Source organism: Pongo pygmaeus, chromosome 1 (genome assembly GCF_028885625.2).
Source record: "Pongo pygmaeus isolate AG05252 chromosome 1, NHGRI_mPonPyg2-v2.0_pri, whole genome shotgun sequence".
NCBI classification, from domain to species: Eukaryota; Metazoa; Chordata; class Mammalia; order Primates; family Hominidae; genus Pongo; species Pongo pygmaeus.
In genome coordinates this window covers 174,171,787-174,191,067 of record NC_072373.2, presented here as the reverse complement: position 1 = coordinate 174,191,067, position 19,281 = coordinate 174,171,787, and the positions used below count along the sequence as shown (strand labels likewise).

The following is a 19,281-nucleotide window of genomic DNA, read 5'->3' as shown; positions in this document are numbered from 1 at the left end:
CGAGGTCAGGAGTTCAAGACCAGGCTGGCCAAGATAGTAAAACCCCGTCTACTAAAAACACAAAATTTAGCCAGGCGTGGTGGCAGCTGCCTCTCATCCCAGCTACTCAGGAGGCTGAGGCAGAGAATTGCTTGAACCCAGGAGGTGGAGGTTGCAGTGAGCCAAGATTATGCCACTGCACTCCAGCCTGGCCAACAGAGCAAGATCCCATCTAAAAATAAATAAATGAGGGGGGGAGGAGCCAAGATGGCCGAATAGGAACAGCTCCGGTCTACAGCTCCCAGCGCGAGCGACGCAGAAGACGGGTGATTTCTGCATTTCCATCTGAGGTACCCTGTTCATCTCACTAGGGAGTGCCAGACAGTGGGCGCAGGTCAGTGGGTGAGCGCACCGTGCGCCAGCCGAAGCAGGGGCGAGGCATTGCCTCACTCGGGAAGCGCAAGGGGTCAGGGAGTTCCCCTTCCAGAGGTAACAGACGGCACCTGGAAAATCGGGCCACTCCCACCCGAATACTGTGCTTTTCCGACGGGCTTAGGAAACGGTGCCCCAGGAGAGTATAGCCCGCACCTGGCTCAGAGGGTCCTACGCCCACGGAGTCTCGCTGATTGCTAGCACAGCAGTCTGAGATCAAACAGCAAGTCGGCAGCGAGGCTGGGGGAGGGGCGCCCGCCATTGCCCAGGCTCGCTTAGGTAAACAAAGCAGCCTGGAAGCTTGAACTGGGTGGAGCCCACCACAGCTCAAGGAGGCCTGCCTGCCTCTGTAGGCTCCACCTCTGGGGGCAGGGCACAGACAAACAAAAAGACAGCAGTAACCTCTGCAGACTTAAATGTCCCTGTCTGACAGCTGTGAGGAGAGCAGTGGTTCTCCCAGCACGCAGCTGGAGATCTGAGAACGGGCTGACTGCCTCCTCAAGTGGGTCCCTGACCCCTGACCCCCGAGCAGCCTAACTGGGAGGCACCCCCCAGCAGGGGCAGACTGACACCTCACACGGCCGGCCAGGTACTCCAACAGACCTGCAGCTGAGGGTTCTGTCTGTTAGAAGGAAAACTAACAGAAAGGACATCCACACCAAAAACCCATCTGTACATCACCATCATCAAAGACCAAAAGTAGATAAAACCACAAAGATGGGGAAAAAACAGAGCAGAAAAACTGGAAACTCTAAAAACCAGAGTACCTCTCCTCCTCCAAAGGAACGCAGTTCCTCACCAGCAATGGAACAAAGCTGGACGGAGAATGACTTTGACGAGCTGAGAGAAGAAGGCTTCAGACGATCAAATTACTCCGAGCTACGGGAGGATATTCAATCCAAAGGCAAAGAAGTTGAAAACTTTGAAAAAAATTTAGAAGAATGTATAACTAGAATAACCAATACAGAGAAGTGCTTAAAGGAGCTGATGGAGCTGAAAACCAAGGCTCGAGAACTACGTGAAGAATGCAGAAGCCTCAGGAGCCGATGCGATCAAATGGAAGAAAGGGTATCAGCCCTGGAAGATGAAATGAATGAAATGAAGCGAGAAGGGAAGTTTAGAGAAAAAAGAATAAAAAGAAACGAGCAAAGCCTCCAAGAAATGTGGGACTATGTGAAAAGACCAAATCTACGTCTGATTGGTGTACCTGAAAGTGATGGGGAGAATGGAAACAAGTTGGAAAACACTCTGCAGGATATTATCCAGGAGAACTTCCCCAATCTAGCAAGGCAGGCCAACATTCAGATTCAGGAAATACAGAGAACGCCACAAAGATATTCTTCGAGAAGAGCAACTCCAAGACACATAATTGTCAGATTCACCAAAGTTGAAATGAAGGAAAAAATGTTAAGGGCAGCCAGAGAGAAAGGACGGGTTACCATCAAAGGGAAGCCCATCAGACTAACAGCGGATCTCTCGGCAGAAACCCTACAAGCCAGAAGAGAGTGGGGGCCAATATTCAACATTCTTAAAGAAAAGAATTTTCAACCCAGAATTTCATATCCTGCCAAACTAAGCTTCATAAGTGAAGGAGAAATAAAATACTTTACAGACAAGCAAATGCTGAGAGATTTTGTCACCACCAGGCCTGCCCTAAAAGAGCTCTTGAAGGAAGCGCTAAACATGGAAAGGCACAACCGGTACCAGCCACTGCAAAATCATACCGAAATGTAAAGACCATTGAGACTAAGAAGAGACTGCATCAACTAACGAGCAAAACATCGAGCTAACATCATAATGACAGGATCAAATTCACACATAACAATATTAACTTTAAATGTAAATGGACTAAATGGTCCAATTAAAAGACACAGACTGGCAAATTGGATAAAGACTCAAGACCCATCAGTGTGCTGTATTCAGGAAACCCATCTCACGTGCAGAGACACACATAGGCTCCAAATAAAAGGATGGAGGAAGATCTACCAAGCAAATGGAAAACAAAAAAAGGCAGGGGTTGCAATCCTAGTCTCTGATAAAACAGACTTTAAACCAACAAAGATCAAAAGAGACAAAGAAGGCCATTACATAATGGTAAAGGGATTAATTCAACAAGAAGAGCTAACTATCCTAAATATATATGCACCCAATACAGGAGCACCCAGATTCATAAAGCAAGTCCTGAGTGACCTACAAAGAGACTTAGACTCCCACACATTAATAATGGGAGACTTTAACACCCCACTGTCAACATTAGACAGATCAACGAGACAGAAAGTCAGCAAGGATACCCAGGAATTGAACTCAGCTCTGCACCAAGCAGACCTAATAGACATCTACAGAACTCTCCACCCCAAATCAACAGAATATACATTTTTTTCAGCACCACACCACACCTATTCCAAAATTGACCATATCCTTGGAAGTAAAGCTCTCCTCAATAAATGTAAAAGAACAGAAATTGTAACAAACTGTCTCTCAGATCACAGTGCAATCAAGCTAGAACTCAGGATTAAGAATCTCACTCAAAACCGCTCAACTACGTGGAAACTGAACAACCTGCTCCTGAATGACTACTGGGTACATAACGAAATGAAGGCAGAAATAAAGATGTTCTTTGAAACCAACGAGAACCAAGACACAACATACCAGAATCTCTGGGATGCATTCAAAGCAGTGTGTAGAGGGAAATTTATAGCACTAAATGCCCACAAGAGAAAGCAGGAAAGATCCAAAATTGACACCCTAACATCACAATTAAAAGAACTAGAAAAGCAAGAGCAAACACATTCAAAAGCTAGCAGAAGGCAAGAAATAACTAAAATCAGAGCAGAACTGAAGGAAATAGAGACACAAAAAACCCTTCAAAAAATAAATGAATCCAGGAGCTGGTTTTTTGAAAGGATCAACAAAATTGATAGACCGCTAGCAAGATTAATAAAGAAAAAAAGAGAGAAGAATCAAATAGATGCAATAAAAAATGATAAAGGGGATATCACCACCGATCCCACAGAAATACAAACTACCATCAGAGAATATTACAAACACCTCTATGCAAATAAACTAGAAAATCTAGAAGAAATGGATAAATTCCTCAACACATACACCCTCCCAAGACTAAACCAAGAAGAAGTTCAATCTCTGAATAGACCAATAACAGGAGCTGAAATTATGGCAATAATCAATAGCTTACCAACCAAAAAAAGTCCAGGACCAGATGGGTTCACAGCCGAATTCTACCAGAGGTACAAGGAGGAGCTGGTACCATTCCTTCTGAAACTATTCCAATCAATAGAAAAAGAGGGAATCCTCCCTAACTCATTTTATGAGGCCAGCATCATCCTGATACCAAAGCCTGGCAGAGACACAACCAAAAAAGAGAATTTTAGACCAATATCCTTGATGAACATTGATGCAAAAATCCTCAATAAAATACTGGCAAACAGAATCCAGCAGCACATCAAAAAGCTTATCCACCATGATCAAGTGGGCTTCATCCCTGGGATGCAAGGCTGGTTCAATATACGCAAATCAATAAATGTAATCCAGCATATAAACAGAACCAAAGACAAAAACCACATGATTATCTCAATAGATGCAGAAAAGGCCTTTGACAAAATTCAACAACCCTTCATGCTAAAAACTCTCAATAAATTAGGAATTGATGGGACGTATCTCAAAATAATAAGAGCTATTTATGACAAACCCACAGCCAATATCATACTGAATGGGCAAAAACTGAAAGCATTCCCTTTGAAAACTGGCACAAGACAGGGATGCCCTCTCTCGCCACTTCTATTCAACATAGTGTTGGAAGTTCTGGCCAGGGCAATTAGGCAGGAGAAGGAAATCAAGGGTATTCAATTAGGAAAAGAGGAAGTCAAATTGTCCCTGTTTGCAGATGACATGATAGTATATCTAGAAAACCCCATTGTCTCAGCCCAAAATCTCCTTAAGCTGATAAGCAACTTCAGCAAAGTCTCAGGATACAAAATCAATGTGCAAAAATCACAAGCATTCTTATACATCAATAACAGACAAACAGAGAGCCAAATCATGAGTGAACTCCCATTCACAATTGCTTCAAAGAGAATAAAATACCTAGGAATCCAACTTACAAGGGATGTGAAAGACCTCTTCAAGGAGAACTACAAACCACTGCTCAAGGAAATAAAAGAGGATACAAACAAATGGAAGAACATTCCATGCTCATGGGTAGGAAGAATCAATATCATGAAAATGGCCATCCTTCCCAAGGTAATTTACAGATTCAATGCCATCCCCATCAAGCTACCAATGACTTTCTTCACAGAATTGGAAAAAACTACTTTAAAGTTCATATGGAACCAAAAAAGAGCCCGCATCGCCAAGTCAATCCTAAGCCAAAAGAACAAAGCTGGAGGCATCACGCTACCTGACTTCAAACTATACTACAAGGCTACAGTAACCAAAACAGCATGGTACTGGTACCAAAACAGAGATATAGATCAATGGAACAGAACAGAGCCGTCAGAAATAATGCCACATATCTACAACCATCTGATCTTTGACAAACCTGAGAAAAACAAGAAATGGGGAAAGGATTCCCTATTTAATAAATGGTGCTGGGAAAACTGGCTAGCCATATGTAGAAAGCTGAAACTGGATCCCTTCCTTACACCTTATACAAAAATCAATTCAAGATGGATTAAAGACTTAAATGTTAGACCTAAAACCATAAAAACCCTAGAAGAAAACCTAGGCAATATCATTCAGGACATAGGCATGGGCAAGGACTTCATGTCTAAAACACCAAAAGCAATGGCAACAAAAGCCAAAATTGACAAATGGGATCTAATTAAACTAAAGAGCTTCTGCACAGCAAAGGAAACTACCATCAGAGTGAACAGGCAACCTACAAAATGGGAGAAAATTTTCGCAACCTACTCATCTGACAAAGGGCTAATATCCAGAATCTACAATGAACTCCAACAAATTTACAAGAAAAAAACAAACAACCCCATCAAAAAGTGGGCGAAGGACATGAACAGACACTTCTCAAAAGAAGACATTTATGCAGCCAAAAGACACATGAAAAAATGCTCACCATCACTGGCCATCAGAGAAATGCAAATAAAAACCACAATGAGATACCATCTCACACCAGTTAGAATGGCGATCATTAAAAAGTCAGGAAACAACAGGTGCTGGAGAGGATGTGGAGAAATAGGAACACTTTTACACTGTTGGTGGGACTGTAAACTAGTTCAACCATTGTGGAAGTCAGTGTGGCGATTCCTCAGGGATCTAGAACTAGAAATTCCATTTGACCCAGCCATCCCATTACTGGGTATATACCCAAAGGACTATAAATCATGCTGCTATAAAGACACATGCACACGTATGTTTATTGCGGCATTATTCACAATAGCAAAGACTTGGAACCAACCCAAATGTCCAACAATGATAGACTGGATTAAGAAAATGTGGCACATCTACACCATGGAATACTATGCAGCCATAAGAAATGATGAGTTCATGTCCTTTGTAGGGACATGGATGAAATTGGAAATCATCATTCTCAGTAAACTATCGCAAGAACAAAAAACCAAACACCGCATATTCTCACTCATAGGTGGGAATTGAACAATGAGAACACATGGACACAGGAAGGGGAACATCACACTTCAGGGACTGTTGTGGGGTGAGGGGAGGGGGGAGGGATAGCATTGGGAGATATACCTAATGCTAGATGACGAGTTGGTGGGTGCAGTGCACCAGCATGGCACATGTATACATATGTAACTTACTGCACATTGGGCACATGTACCATAAAACCTAAAGTATAATAATAATAATAATAATAATAATAATTACAATAAAAGAAAAAAAAAGAAAAAAAAAAATAAATAAAAATAAAAATAAAAATAAATAAATGAATAAATAAGTAAAATTCCCAATCTTACAGAACTTTTGAGATAATTTATGTGGAAGTACCTAAAACCGTGTCTTGGATTTCGTTGATGACGCTTACACCACTGTCACCAACCTGTCCAACAACAAAGGTTGTATGTGTAAATCTTATTCATCTCCAGCCAAAGGGAGAATAAAATTCAAATAGACATCCCTGCCTCTTCCTTACAAACCTAAGATATGTATATGAAATGATCAACATTTGCTCACCTGCAGGGCTGTTGACTGAAGCTTACAAAAAAGGAATTGATTTGTAAGGCTGGATGGTTTTATGCTTTGCATTTTAAAATTTTATTCCTTTACGTTTTAAAGTTAAGGTCATTTTTTAAATTCCTGCTCTCTCCATTTGTCTCTGTACATCCCACGGTAATTTGCACAGGGCCTAGCACAAGGAGGTGTTCAACAAATGTAACTAACAAATATGAGTCAGTAGAGCACGTATAGGGGTCTCCTATTTTCCAGGCACTATATTAGGTCAGGTTGTGCAGAGACAATTAAAGCAAGGTTTCTCTTCTCAAAGTCACAGACATAAATCTAAAGAAAAATATATGCATATACTTATATGCAGTGTGATAAATGTGTGGAAATAAATATATATAGTCTCTCTTCCACTCCTTGACAAAATTCAGAAGTTAAAAGAATACAGCCAAACCAAAATATTTTTAAATTTATAAGCATTTGCAGGCTTGAAATCCAAAGCAGAGGCTTGAGGGTACAAAAATCAGACTAAAGTGCAGTGAGTGGAATTCCTTGAAGTTACCCATAAATATTCGTCAAGCCTTTCTCCAGTCCTATACCTAGTCATAAATCCCTGTTTCATTTCAAGAACTTTTACATTTGATCAACGATGCGGAGTGATGTTTAAACCAGGCCATTTGGAATATTCAATTTTCATACATAGTTTTAAGATTTTAATTTCCACTTTGCATGCCAGCTCAGATTTTCCCTGTCCTGAAATAAATCAGGATTTTCAAGACATGAAAGCAGGCTCCAAGTACAGAAGGGCTTTCTAAACGTTCAGCCTGGTTGCACTGCTCAGTCAAGTCATACTTACAAACAACTTACCTCTCACCTCATCTCAGCCCCGGGGGATGGATGGAAAACTGGCAGCAAATCTGGTAAGAGAAAAATACCCAGCACTCAAGATCAATATGTCAAAAAGAGGCGAGAGCCATTCATCAAAGGAGAGAGGGACAAACCCAAAGATGTTGTGAAACATTTACCCAACCAATCTGAAAGCAATTGGCCCCTCCACTTAATCTCCTCTTTTCCATATCTTGCCAGTGGCCACAGAGATATGAAGGCACAGCTAACTCCTAGCAATACAATGGATGATGTATATAGGATATTGCTAATATATCATAGAATCAGAGCATGCTAGAACTGAACAGGTCTTTAAGGCTCATTTAGCCAACTGCCTGGTATAGAGAGGAAGTACTAGGGGAGCAGAAAGAGCCCTGGACTTGAGGTCAGACCAGAACAGGTTTCTAGACTCCACTCTGTTATTTTCAAGCTGCATGATCTTAGGGATGTCACTTTAACCTTTCAGAAAATTATATTCCTCATCTGTCAAAAGGGAAAAAAGTTTTATTCATAGGGATTCTTATATGATAATATAAGAAAATGCACCTTGGAAATTGCACTGAACATATACATGGGTGAGAAAATATTACTATTGTAAAGAACCCAATAAGCGCTACTTGAATCCAACCAATAGTCGTGTACATACTCTCTTACCTGAACCTTCACCTAATGATCTGATAGAATATCCAATAGCTTCCTTTCATTTTGTAAAAAAATTTAAAGTTATGCCTACAGAATAGAGGGTGTTTAGTGCTGTTGGGTTAGTGTTCAGCATGCCAGAATCTTATCTCCCAGCAGTACAGTGATATGCTAAGCAAAAGTCAGTTGTATTTGTCCTCATAGTCCTTTGTTGTATATTTTAATGTAATAAGATTGAATGAAATATCATGTAAGCTAATAAAATGTGAGTTTTTACACTTGATCTTAGCCAAAAGGCTGAGAAACGATAAAACATGAGTTTTTATAAAGACATTTGTATTTATATGATAAAGTTCATACAACTATCTCAATACAAATAGTTAATACCACTGTATCAAGACCAGTAATTAAAGTCAACTTGGTAAAAGACACTTGTCAAATTAGTCATGAAAAAGACCATGGTAAAACATTGGAGGAAAATTATAAAAATCTAAGAGCCTAAACATTCAAATTCCCTCCAAGTGCCTTTATAGCTTGCTTCACTTTAAAGAACCTTAAAATTGTAAAGGTTATGGGTACAATCACTCAAGAGAGCTGACTGATATTCAGCCGTCAGAAAAAGAAACCCTGCAATATGCAACAGCATGGATGAACCTTGAGGATATTAAGCTAAGTGAAATAAGCCCATCACAGAAGGACAAAGGCTGCATAATTCCACTTATATGAGGTATCTAAAATAGACTCATAGAATCAGAGAGTGGAATGGTGGTTGTCAGGGGTTAAGGGAAGCAGGAAATTGTGAGTTGCTAATCAATGAGCATAAAGTCTCAGTTATGCAAGATGAAGAAGTTTAGAGACCTGCTGTAAGACATTATCTCTATACAGGAATATACAGCAATACTGTATTGTACATTTAGAATTTTGTTAAGAGGGTAAATCCCATGTTAAGGGTTCTTACCATGATAAAATAAAATTTAAAAATTAAAGAGAAAAAGAATTAAAAAGAGAGAAATAGTCAACTGGCCATTCCAGTCAGTAGATCTACAGGCAAAGCAAAAGCCTTAGCCCTATATTGAAAGATTGTTTTTTCAATTGCACATTAATATGATTCCCCTCCTAACTAAAGCTAATAAACTAAAGCTAATATTGTTATATCAATTGTGTATTAATATGATTCTCCTCCTAACTAAAACTAACCAGTGGTCAGTCCTAACTGACTTGTAGTTAATTATTTGTTGATGTTTATATATCCAGTTATCTGGTGATCTATAGGAGCCCTGGATATAATTCATATTTAATGCCAGTTCTTTGCCATTGAGGAACCCACAATCTAGTTAGACACTAATGAAATGTAAAATGCTTTATAATTCAATTAACATAAAAGTTAGCTGCAACTCTCCTCCGAGTGCAATAGTACCAAACAGAAGACTAGATATTTCAAAATATTTGAGGAACTGTTGTTTCTATTTTCTACCAGGTTTTGTCTGTTACTTCACCAGTTATCTCCTTAGATTTCCTTCTTACCAATTCACCTTCTCACCATAGAGAAAGTTCTCAACTGGTATAAAAGTTATGAAAGAAGGGCTTTGAAGATGAGATTAAATAATAGAGAAAAATCCAGGAGGAAGAAATAAATTGAATAAAGGCCTGGGAAGTAGATAGGAAGGTAAAAAGACCTGGATGCATTTGTTCTCATAAACTTTTTTTTTATTATTATTATTATACTTTCAGTTTTAGGGTACCTGTGCACAATGTGCAGGTTAGTTACATATGTATACATGTGTCATGCTGGTGTGCTGCACCCATTAACTCGTTATTTAGCATTAGGTATATCTCCTAATGCTATCCCTCCCCCATCCCCCCACCCCACAACAGTCCCCAGAGTGTGATGTTCCCCTTCCTGTGTCCACCTGTTCTCATTGTTCAGTTCCCACCTATGAGTGAGAACATGCAGTGTTTGATTTTTTGTTCTTGTGATAGTTTACTGAGAATGATGATTTCCAATTTCATCCATGTCCCTACAAAGGACATGAACTCATCATTTTTTATGGCTGCATAGTATTCCATGGTGTATATGTGCCACATTTTCTTAATCCAGTCTATCATTGTTGGACATTTGGGTTGGTTCCAAGTCTTTGCTATTGCGAATAGTGCCGCAATAAACATACGTGTGCATGTGTCTTTATAGCAGCATGATTTATAGTCCTTTGGGTATATACTCAGTAATGGGATGGCTGGGTCAAATGGTATTTCCGGTTCTAGATCCCTAAGGAATCGCCACACTGACTTCCACAAGGGTTGAACTAGTTTGCAGTCCCATCAACAGTGTAAAAGTGTTCCTATTTCTCCACATCCTCTCCAGCACCTGTTGTTTCCTGACTTTTTAATGATTGCCATTCTAACTGGTGTGAGATGGTATCTCATTGTGCTTTTGATTTGCATTTCTCTGATGGCCAGTGATGATGAGCATTTTTTCACGTGTCTTTTGGCTGCATAAATGTCTTCTTTTGAGAAGTGTCTGTTCATATCCTTCACCCACTTTTTGATGGGGTTGTTTGTTTTTTTCTTGTAAATTTGTTGGAGTTCATTGTAGATTCTGGATATTAGCCCTTTGTCAGATGAGTAGGTTGCGAAAATTTTCTCCCATTTTGTAGGTTGCCTATTCACTCTGATGGTAATTTCTTTTGCTGTGCAGAAGCTCTTTAGTTTAATTAGATCCCATTTGTCAATTTTGGCTTTTGTGGCCATTGCTTTTGGTGTTTTAGACGTGAAGTCCTTGCCCATGCCTATGTCCTGAATGGTAATGCCTAGGTTTTCTTCTAGGGTTTTTATGGTTTTAGGTCTAAAGTTTAAGTCTTTAATCCATCTTGAATTAATTTTTGTATAAGGTGTAAGGAAGGGATCCAGTTTCAGCTTTCTACTTATGGCTAGCCAGTTTTCCCAGCACCATTTATTAAATAGGGAATCCTTTCCCCATTGCTTGTTTTTCTCAGGTTTGTCAAAGATCAGATAGTTGTAGATATGCAGCATTATTTCTGAGGGCTCTGTTCTGTTCCATTGATCTATATCTCTGTTTTGGTACCAGTACCATGCTGTTTTGGTTACTGTAGCCTTGTAGTATAGTTTGAAGTCAGGTAGTGTGATGCCTCCAGCTTTGATCTTTTGGCTTAGCATTGACTTGGTGATGCGGGCTGTTTTTTGGTTCCATATGAACTTTAAAGTAGTTTTTTCCAATTCTGTGAAGAAAGTCATTGGTAGCTTGATGGGGATGGCATTGAATCTGTAAATTACCTTGGGCTGTATGGCCATTTTCACGATATTGATTCTTCCTACCCATGAGCATGGAATGTTCTTTCATTTGTTTGTATCCTCTTTTATTTCCTTGAGCAGTGGTTTGTAGTTCTCCTTGAAGAGGTCCTTCACATCCCTTGTAAGTTGGATTCCTAGGTATTTTATTCTCTTTGAAGCAATTGTGAATGGGAGTTCACTCATGATTTGGCTCTCTGTTTGTCTGTTATTGGTATATAAGAATGCTTGTGATTTTTGTACCTTGATTTTGTATCCTGAGACTTTGCTGAAGTTGCTTATCAGCTTAAGGAGATTTTGGGCTGAGACAATGGGGTTTTCTAGATATACAATCATATCATCTGCAAACAGGGACAATTTGACTTCCTCTTTTCCTAACTGAATACCCTTTATTTCCTTCTCCTGCCTAATTGCCCTGGCCAGAACTTCCAACACTACGTTGAATAGGAGTGGTGAGAGAGGGCATCCCTGTCTTGTGCCAGTTTTCAAAGGGAATGCTTCCAGTTTTTGCCCATTCAGTATGATATTGGCTGTGGGTTTGTCATAGATAGCTCTTATTATTTTGATATACGTCCCATCAATACCTAATTTCTTGAGAGTTTTTAGCATGAAGTGTTGTTGAATTTTGTCAAAGGCCTTTTCTGCATCTATTGAGATAATCATGTGGTTTTTGTCTTTGGTTCTGTTTATATGCTGGATTACATTTATTTATTTGCGTATGTTGAACCAGCCTTGCATCCCAGGGATGAAGCCCACTTGATCATGGTGGATAAGCTTTTTGATGTGCTGCTGGATTCGGTTTGCCAGTATTTTATTGAGGATTTTTGCAGCAATGTTCATCAAGGATATTGGTCTAAAATTCTCTTTTTTGATCGTGTCTCTGCCTGGCTTTGGTATCAGGATGATGCTGGCCTCATAAAATGAGTTAGAGAGGATTCCCTCTTTTTCTATTGATCGGAATAATTTCAGAAGGAATGGTACCAGTTCCTCCTTGTACCTCTGGTAGAATTCGGCTGTGAATCCATCTGGTCCTGGACTCTTTTTGGTTGGTAAGCTATTGATTATTGCCACAATTTCAGAGCCTGTTATTGGTCTATTCAGAGATTCAACTTCTTCCTGGTTTAGTCTTGGGAGGGTGTATGTGTCCAGGAATTTATCAATTTCTTCCAGATTTTCTAGTTTATTTGCGTAGAGGTGTTTGTAGTATTCTCTGATGGTAGTTTGTATTTCTGTGGGATCAGTGGTGCTATCCCCTTTATTATTTTTTATTGCATCTACTTGATTCTTGTCCCTTTTCTTCTTTATTAGTCTTCCTAGTGGTCTACCAATTTTGTTGATCCTTTCAAAAAAACCAGCTCCTGGATTCATTAATTTTTTGAAGGGTTTTTTGTATCTCTATTTCCTTCAGTTCTGCTCTGATTTTAGTTATTTCTTGCCTTCCGCTAGCTTTTGAATGTGTTTGCTCTTGCTTTTCTAGTTCTTTTAATTGTGATGTTAGGGTGTCAATTTTGGATCTTTCCTGCTTTCTCTTGTGGGCATTTAGTGCTATAAATTTCCCTCTACACACTGCTTTGAATGTGTCCCAGAGATTCTGGCACGTTGTGTCTTTGTTCTCATTGGTTTCAAAGAACATCTTTATTTCTGCCTTCATTTCATTATGTACCCAGTAGTCATTCAGGAGCAGGTTGTTCAGTTTCCATGTAGTTGAGTGGTTTTCAGTGAGTTTCTTAATCCTGAGTTCTAGTTTGATTGCACTGTGGTCTGAGAGACAGTTTGTTATAATTTCTGATCTTTTACATTTGCTGAGGAGAGCTTTACTTCCAACTATGTGGTCAATTTTGGAATAAGTGTAGTGTGGTGCTGAAAAGAATGTATATTCTGTTGATTTGGGGTGGAGAGTTCTGTAGATGTCTATTAGGTCTGCTTGGTGCAGAGCTGAGTTCAATTCCTGGGTATCCTTGTTAACTTTCTGTCTCGTTGATCTGTCTAATGTTGACAGTGGGGTGTTAAAGTCTCCCATTATTATTGTGTGGGAGTCTAAGTCTCTTTGTAGGTCAGTCAGGACTTGCTTTATGAATCTGGATGCTCCTGTATTGGGTGCATATATATTTAGGATAGTTAGCTCTTCTTGTTGAATTGATCCCTTTACCATTATGTAATGGCCTTCTTTGTCTCTTTTGATCTTTGTTGTTTCAAAGTCTGTTTTATCAGACTAGGATTGCAACCCCTGCCTTTTTTTGTTTTTCCATTTGCTTGGTAGATCTTCCTCCATCCTTTTATTTTGAGCCTATGTGTGTCTCTGCATGTGAGATGGGTTTCCTGAATACAGCACACTGATGGGTCTTGACTCTTTATCCAATTTGCCAGTCTGTGTCTTTTAATTGGAGCATTTAGTCCATTTACATCTAAAGTTAATATTGTTATGTGTGAATTTGATCCTGTCATTATGATGTTAGCTGGTTATTTTGCTCGTTAGTTGATGCAGTTTCTTCCTAGCCTTGGTGATCTTTACAATTTGGCATGATTTTGCAGTGGCTGGTACCAGTTGTTCCTTTCCATGTTTAGTGCTTCCTTCAGGAGCTCTTTTAGGGCAGGGGTGGTGGTGACAAAATCTCTCAGCATTTGCTTGTCTGTAAAGGATTTTATTTCTCCTTCACTTTTGAGGCTTAGTTTGGCTGGATATGAAATTCTGGGTTGAAAATTCTTTTCTTTAAGAATGTTGAATATCAGCCCCCACTCTCTTCTGGCTTGTAGAGTTTCTACTGAGAGATCTGCTGTTAGTCTGATGGGCTTCCCTTTGTGGGTAACCCGACCTTTCTCTCTGGCTGCCCTTAACATTTTTTCCTTCATTTCAACTTTGGTGAATCCGACAATTATGTGTCTTGGAGTTGCTGTTCTCGAGGAGTATCTTTGTGGTGTTCTCTGTATTTCCTGAATCGGAATGTTGGCCTGCCTTGCTAGATTGGGGAAGTTCTCCTGGATAATATCCTGCAGAGTGTTTTCCAACTTGATTCCATTCTCCCCGTCACTTTCAGGTACACCAATCAGACGTAGATTTGGTCTTTTCACATAGTCCCATATTTCTTGGAGGCTTTGTTTGTTTCTTTTTATTCTTTTTTCTCTAAACTTCCCTTCTTGCTTCATTTCATTCATTTCATGTTCCATCACTGATACCCTTTCTTCCAGTTGATCGCATCGTCTCCTGAGGCTTCTGCATTCTTCATGTAGTTCTCGAGCCTTGGCTTTCAGCTCCATCAGCTCCTTTAAGCACTTCTCTATATTGGTTATTCTAGTTATACATTCGTCTAAATTTTTTTCAAATTTTTTACTTCTTTGCCTTTGGTTTGAATTTCCTCCTGTAGCTCAGAGTAGTTTGATCATCTGAAGCCTTCTTCTCTCAACTCCTCAAAGTCATTCTCCATCCAGCTTTGTTCCGTTGCTGGTGAGGAGCTGCGTTCCTTTGGAGGAGGAGAGGCGCTCTGCATTTTAGAGTTTCCAGTTTTTCTGCTGTGTTTTTTCCCCATCTTTGTGGTTTTATCTACTTTTGGTCTTTGATGATGGTGATGTACAGATGGGTTTTTGGTGTGGATGTCCCTTCTGTTTGTTTGTTTTCCTTCTAAGAGACAGGACCCTCAGCTGCAGGTCTGTTGGAGTTTGCTAGAGGTCCACTCCAGACCCTGTTTGCCTGGGTATCAGCAGTGGTAGCTGCAGAACAGCAGATTTTCATGAACTGCGAATGCTGCTGTCTGATCGTTCCTCTGGAATTTTTGTCTCAGAGGAGTACGCGGCCGTGTGAGGTGTCAGTCTGCCCCTACTGGGGGGTACCTCCCAGTTAGGCTGCTCAGGGGTCAGGGGTCAAGGACCCACCTGAGGAGGCAGTCTGCCCATTCTCAGATCTCCAGCTGCGTGCTGGGAGAACCACTGCTCTCTTCAAAGCTGTCAGACATGGACATTTAAGTCTGCAGAGGTTACTGCTGTCTTTTTGTTTGTCTGTGCCCTGCCCCCAGAGGTGGAGCCTACAGAGGCAGGCAGGCCTCCTTGAGCTGTGGTGGGCTCCACCCAGTTCGAGCTTCCCGACTGCTTTATTTACCTAAGTAAGCCTGGGCAATGGCGGGCACCCCTCCCCCAGCCTCGCTGCTGCCTTGCTGTTTGATCTCAGACTGCTGTGCTAGCAATCAGCGAGACTCCGTGGGCATAGGACCCTCCGAGCCAGGTGCAGGATATAATCTCCTGGTGCGCCTTTTTTTAAGCCCGTCGGAAAAGCACAATATTATGGTGGGAGTGACCCGATTTTCCAGGTGCCGTCTGTCACCCCTTTCTTTGACTAGGAAAGGGAACTCCCTGACCCCTTGCACTTCCCAAGTGAGGCAATGCCTCACCCTGCTTCGGCTCATGCACGGTGCGCTGCACCCACTGTCCTGCACCCACTGTTTGGCACTCCCTAGTGAGATGAACCCAGTACCTCAGATGGAAATGCAGAAATCACCCATCTTCTGTGTCACTCATGCTGGGAGCTGTAGACCGGAGCTGTTCCTATTAGGCCATCATCAAACATTTTATTTTCTAAAATCTTGATTCTTTTTTTTTTAACTTTTATTTTAGACTCAGAGGAACATGTGCAGGTTTATTATATAAGTAAATTGCATATCATGGGGGTTTGTTATACAGATTATTTCATCACCCAGGTGTTAAACATAGTACTCAGTAGGTAGTTTTTCAATCCTAACCCTGGTCCCACCCTCTACCTTCAAGTAGGTCCCAAAGTCTGTTGTTTCCTTCTCTGTGTTCATGTGTACTCAGTGTTTAGTTCTCACTTGTAAGTGAGAACATGCAGTATTTAGTTTTCTGTTCCTGCATTAGTTTGCTTAGGATAATGACCTCCAGCTCCATCCATGTCCCTGCAAAGGACATGGTCTTGTTCTTTTTATAGCTGTGTAGTATTTCATGGTGTATATGTACCATATTTTCTTCATCCAGTCTACTGTTGAAGAGCATTTGATTCCATGTTTTTGCTATTGTGAATAGTGCTGTGATGAACATATGCATGCATGTGACTTTATGGTAGAAGATTTACATTGCTTTGGGTATATACCCAATAATGGGACTGCTGGGTCAAATGGTAGTTCTATTTTAAGTTATCTGAGAAATTGCTGAACTGCTTTCTAAAATGGCTGAGCTAACTTACATTCCCACCAAGAATGTGTAAGTGTTTTATTTTCTCCACAGCCTCACCAGCATCTGTTATTTTTTAACCTTTTAATATTAGCCATTCTGTTTGGTGTGTGATGATATTTCATTTTGGTTTTGATTTGGATTTCGTTAATAATTAGTGATGTTGAGCATTTTTCATTTTTATTGGCTGTGTGTATGTCTTCTTTTGAAAAGCATCTATTCATGTCCTTTGCCCAATTTTTAATGGGATTGTTTGTTTTCTGCTTGTTATCTTGTTTAGGTTCCTTATAGATTCTAGATATTAGAACTTTGTCAGATGCAGTTTGAAAATATTTCCTCCCATTCTGTAGGTTGTCTCTTTACTCTGTTGATTGTTTCTTTTGCTGTACAGAAGCTCATTAATTTAATTAGGTCCCATTTGTCAATTTTTCTTTTTGTTGCAATTGCTTTTGGCATCTTTGTCATGAAATCTTTGCCAGGACCTATGTCCATAACAGTTTTTCCTAGGATTTCTTCTAGGTTTTTTATAGTTTTAGGTTTTAAATTTAAGTCTTTAATCCATCTTGAGTTGGTTTTTGTATACGGTTAAAAAAAAAAAGGGGGGGGGGCAGGGGTCCAGTTTCAATATTCTGCATATGGCTAATCAGTTATCTCAGCACCATTTGTTCAACAGGATGTCTTTTCCGATTGCTTATTTTTGTAGATGTCAAAGATCAGATGATTGTGGGTGTGTGGCTTTATATCTAGGCTCTCTATTCTGTTGCATTGGTCCATGTGTCTGTTTTTGTACCAGTACTATGATGTTTTGGTTACTGTAACTCTGTAATATTGTTTAAAGTCAGGTAATGTGATGCCTTCAGTTTTGTTCTTTTTGCTTAACATATTTTTCACTATTCAGGCTCTTTTTTTTTTTTTGGTTCCATAGGATTTTTGAATAGTTTTTTTTTTTCTAATTCTGTGAAAAATGTCACTGGTAGTTTGCTAGGAACAGCACTGAATCTATAAATTGCTTTGGGCAATATGGACATTTTAACAATATTTATTCTTACTATCTATGAGCATGTAATATTTTTCCATTTGTTTATGTCATCTCTGATTTCTTTGAGAAGTGATTTATAACCTTGTTGTAGAGATCTTTCACCTTCTTGGCTAGCTGTATTCCTAGGTATTTTGTGTGTGTGAGACTGTTGTGAATGGGACCTCATTCTTGATTTGGGTTTCATCTTGGATGTTGTTGATGTATAGAAATGCTACTGATTTTTGTAAATTGATTCTGTATCTTGAAACTTTGCTGAAGTTGTTCTCATAAACAAAAACACAAAAGTTTTTCAGGCACTTAGGCACCTTAACCTCTCTGTCAATGTGCCAAATCTAATCAGCAGGCTTGTTTAGCCCACACAGTGGTTTGTTGTTGTTGTTGTTGTTGTTGTTGTTTTCTGGAACCAGTTGACATTATTTATTTATCCATAGATATATAAATATAGTATCATCATTTATATATCAGACTTCATGTACAGATCAGCAGTTTCTCCTAAAATATCAGAAAGTCCAGCAATACCAGCATTCCCACATGGCAGCAATGAGCAGATACTTTCCTATATAGCAGCTCTTCTCTGCAGATGAGACAGGATCTCTCCCCTATGTTAGGCTCAGCTCACTTCCTGGTTGCTGGTGAGCCTCACTCAGTTATGTTCCTGTGAGCACATGCAGGCAGTTAAGGTTTGATCCTTTTTACCTTGCAGCTTCGTGATACTGGGTCCCCGCCCTGAAGTGGCTGCAGAAAAATAGGAAACGATCCAGGTGGCAGGTGAAACTCTGCAAAGAAAGGGCCATAAGAATGACACAGAAATACATGCAACCCAGACACCTTTCAAAAATATCATGGGAATCAGTGAAATATTGTGTTGAGGGGAAGGAGAGGCAAGAGATTAAAGTAATTTTAGAACACCAAGATAAAGGTGATGGGATAATTAGGGAGAAAAGCAGAAAGGGATGGAGAAGGAGGAAGAAGAGAGGGAAGGGGACAGGACGAGAGGAAGAAAATATTTATGTAGCTGCTCTGCCGAGCATTTTTACATGAACAGGTTTTAGGGGAATATTGTGAGATAAATTTTGGATGTAGTGAGTTTTGAAGTTAGTGGAACTTCCAGAGATGGTGTCTAAAGGGCAACAGACAAGAAAACAGGAAGATCATCTCTTCAACAATTCTTAATAATAAAATAATGATTAAAACATCTAAACTATATTGAACATGTACTCCAAGCCAGTTGCCATGCTAAACATTTCCCATGTATGAGCAATCTTATGTAATCTTCCCAACAATTGTAAGAGATAACAACAACAATAATAATAATAATAAACAAAAGCCAATACAAAGTACAGAGTTACTATGCCAGACATTGCTTTGAAGGTTCTACACATACCAGGGCTGGGTGCAGTGGCTCACGCTTGTAATCCCGGCACTTTGGGAGGCCGAGGCGGGAGGATCACGAGGTCAGGAGATCGAGACCAGCCTAGAAACCCCGTCTGTACTAAAAATACAAAAAAAAATTAGCCAGGCGAGGTGGCGGGCACCTGTAGTCCCAGCTACTCGAGAGGCTGAGGCCGGAGAATGGCATGAACCCGGGGCGCGGAGCCTGCAGTGAGCCAAGATCGCGCCCCTGCACTCCGGCCTGGGCAACAGAGCGAGACTCCGTCTAAAAAAAAAAAAAAAAAAAA

At 40.1% G+C, this 19,281-nt stretch overlaps 1 long non-coding RNA gene across 1 annotated transcript in view; it reads right to left on the bottom strand.

Moving 5' to 3' along the window:
- Window positions 1-19,281, bottom strand: part of LOC134738612 (uncharacterized) — a 47,168-nt gene that overhangs the window by 20,632 nt on the left and 7,255 nt on the right. Inside the window, exon 2 of the long non-coding RNA XR_010124475.1 lies at window positions 7,429-7,478. This is a non-coding gene — a long non-coding RNA (uncharacterized LOC134738612). The remainder of the gene's footprint in view (window positions 1-7,428; window positions 7,479-19,281) is intronic.